We start from the raw sequence: 3,212 nt of genomic DNA, 5'->3' as shown, positions 1-3,212 counted from the left end.
ACCTGATGAACAACCCCTCATGGAAAAGCTCTGTGGAGAAGGTTGTCCTGAGCACAGCATACAGCAGATGCTTCAAGACTCACCGTGACATTCAGTAACGTTCCCCTTGGTGCCCTTCCTGGGACGTGGAGGTGGGACCCTTCCTGGAGGGGACAGAAAGCTGCAGATGGGCTGCAGACCTGCTTTTACCATGCCTGATTAGTGTGGTGGAAGGGGCAGCTAATGAAGTGAGAGAAGGACCCTCAAAGCAGAGGCAGATCTAGGTGGAGACCAGTCTTACTTGGAAGTTCTCTGAGATGTTTTCTCTGCCTGAGGACTGAGCTTGCGTGTGGTGAGCCAAAAGATGGAAACTGTGGTAGAAATGATCTGGGGAAAACTGCTCTGTTGCCTTGAGCAGGTTTTCTGGAAGATGGTTTGGGTCTGTTTTGTCTCTTTGCACTATTTCCTTGCTGCTGCCCAGAGGTAATGCTCTCTGCGCTGTCAGGGTGTTGTCACACGAGGATCAGCCATCTGAGCATGGCAGCTCTCCCTTCCCTGGCAAAAAAGGGGCACTAGAAGGCTCAGTATCTTGAGGTAGGTCTAAGGTGCAGCTGCTTTTGCAGGGTGTATCTTCCTCCTGACTGTGCCCTGAACTAGGCACTCCAGGCAACGGAGGTGAAAGAAGCCAACGCGATCACGGCGAAAATAGTCGATTTGACCTTGACTTAAATGCTGAGTCTGAATTAAGAGGAAAAATGTGCTCTGAGATCTGAGCACGCTGAAAACAGAGACGAATGTGAAAGGTTCTCAAGAGCTGTTGACTCCTTTCCATTTACTAAAATAGTAGTAGCGATTCATGGAGGACAACTCTGAAAAGCTTTACACTAACGTCCAAAGCAAGTGGTTTGCTCACTGTTATTTATAACTGCAGGAAGAAACACCCTTTACAGAGCAGCCAAAGCCCCAAAGCTGTGTGTGAGGTGGGTGAATGCTTGATCACTGCATGTACAGCCAACATTCATTGCCCAGGGTATCTTTAATTTAACTGAGTTCTTGGTGGTAATAACTGTATCTGGCCAAGACAGGTTCTCTTGCAGCGAGTCCAAGAAATCAGATAGTTCTTTCACTGATGCCAGACTCTTCTGGTCCACTGAATATAACTGCAAGAACACATAGTTCCCAAGAAGGAAAATGCTTACTGTGTTTTTGGTGACAGCTGAAGCTAACTTGGGGGAGGGCAAGATGGAGCGAATAACACTCTTGTCTGTTTCTGAGAGCATGTTCGTTTTAAGGGAATTGGAGTTGGAAAGTTTCTTCGTGGTGGAAAGCCAGAATAGTGTCAAAGTGACATTGACTAGTATAAATAGTGAAGGGAGAATTAAATCTTTAAAATATGTTCCGTCGTTTGATTAGTCATCCCAAACTCTGCTGGTGAGACAGGGGAAGAAATCTGGGCTTAACCTGATAAATGCCCTTCGAAGAGTGGGAAAAGTCAGAAATCTCAAAGAATTGAATTCATGGTATCCAGAGAGACTACGCAGTGACTGGCAGCAGAGTTCTGAGGAAGTGTGTTAATGCCAGAGGAAACAGGGGAGAAAAGGTAACTGAAAACTCTGCAGCCTTAAGGGCTTTTGGAAGTGAAAGATATTTGATGCAATGCAGATAAGGGTGATGTTAGCTTCTTTTATTGCATAGAACACGCCCTTATCTGATAAAACTATCTTGCTTTGAGATTCTCTTTCCTTGTATTGTTTTCCTTCATCCATTTTAAGCTCCCCTTTGTAATTGTGGATGGAGCTATTTAGGGTCTGATCCTCCTCCTGCTGATGCTGAAAGCAAAACTTTAGGGATGTGAAGAGAACCTACCCTGGGACTTGAGGTGAACCCCCTCTCTCTCCAGCCAGAATAATGAGCAGCATGGGTTGAATATTTATGCCAGATCCAGTAAAAGCTTGGTGACTGGAGAGAAGGGTTGAGGAGAGGATTCTACCCCAGTCAGAGAACGTATGAAAATTTTAAACTGCATCACTTTGTGACTGACCTGTAGCAGTTAATTTTCCAGAAACAAGACTACATTATCGAGGGGCTTTAGTGGAGTACTGGAATGATGAATTTCTGGAGTATACAATCATAGAATGGCCTGGGTTGGAAGGGACCTTAGTGATCATCTGGTTGTACAGAGATCTTTGTTGTTTATAACCAGAAGTTTGTCTTCAGCTGAAAACACTTCTGGGGTGTGGGTGGGTTATCAGTGAGACAATCCCAGCTGAGCCTCAGCACTCAGAGTGTTTTGGTGGGTGTGATTGGGACAATTTCTGGTGGCATCTCAGATTTACAAGTGGAAAGACCAAAATATGACAGTTCTGCAGTACAGGTGTGTGTTAATCCCTGTGCATGGGCTTTGCTGGCTGTGAAAGGATGCACCAGCAGATGGATTGACAGACTCTTGTGTATCTGTCTTGTTTATGAAGAATTATGAGCTGAAATCAATATGCAGATCAGGAGTGCTCTGAGTGTCTCAAGAAAATCCTATGACTCTGTTTCTGCATCATCCCAGCAGTTTATTAAAAAGAAGGGAAAAAAAAAGGGGGATGCAAATACCATCTGTATTTATTCAGATTAAAAGGAATATGGGGATGGAGCCTTAGGGAAAAGGGAACTGTTCAGTGCTGAAGGAGAACTTTCAATTTATTTGATGGGAAATTTTAATCTCTTCTGGATGATTTAACAGTTAAGCTCTAGAGCAATAGACTCACTCCAGCTTATCACCTACTAAGTGCTTGGGTTCTGCTGGCTGCTCTCAAGTCCTGTAGAGGTCTGTAAGGTTCAGCTGTATTTTTAAGAGGTCACAGAGGGTAGCAAAGGATGAGTAAAGGGAAACTTTCCAACAGCACTGTTTGTGTTTATAAAAGCCAGAAGAGAATAACCTTGGAATTAATTTGAGCTATCCCCGTGATCAATGGCTCCAGTTTGTCCACTAATTTAACTGTATATAGCTAGAACACAACCTACCAATAAAGATTCTGTTAGTTTCTTACTATTTTGAGGTTTATTTTGATGGATTATGTTTCTAGGTAACTGTTGAAGGTTATTTCTGGGAAATGCTGCTAGAATGTTTATTAGCATGTGACCAGACCCAGGTAGAGTCCCTCCTGAAAATCTGGCTGTTCTGGGCACCCTCAGTGAGGGGCAGTGACTCTGCTGAAGGGTGCAGGTCCTCCCAGTTCTCTGCC

The sequence above is a fragment of the Acanthisitta chloris genome, unplaced genomic scaffold, assembly GCF_000695815.1.
Source record: "Acanthisitta chloris isolate BGI_N310 unplaced genomic scaffold, ASM69581v1 scaffold15242, whole genome shotgun sequence".
NCBI classification, from domain to species: domain Eukaryota; kingdom Metazoa; phylum Chordata; class Aves; order Passeriformes; family Acanthisittidae; genus Acanthisitta; species Acanthisitta chloris.
Note: the sequence above shows the minus strand (reverse complement) of the source record.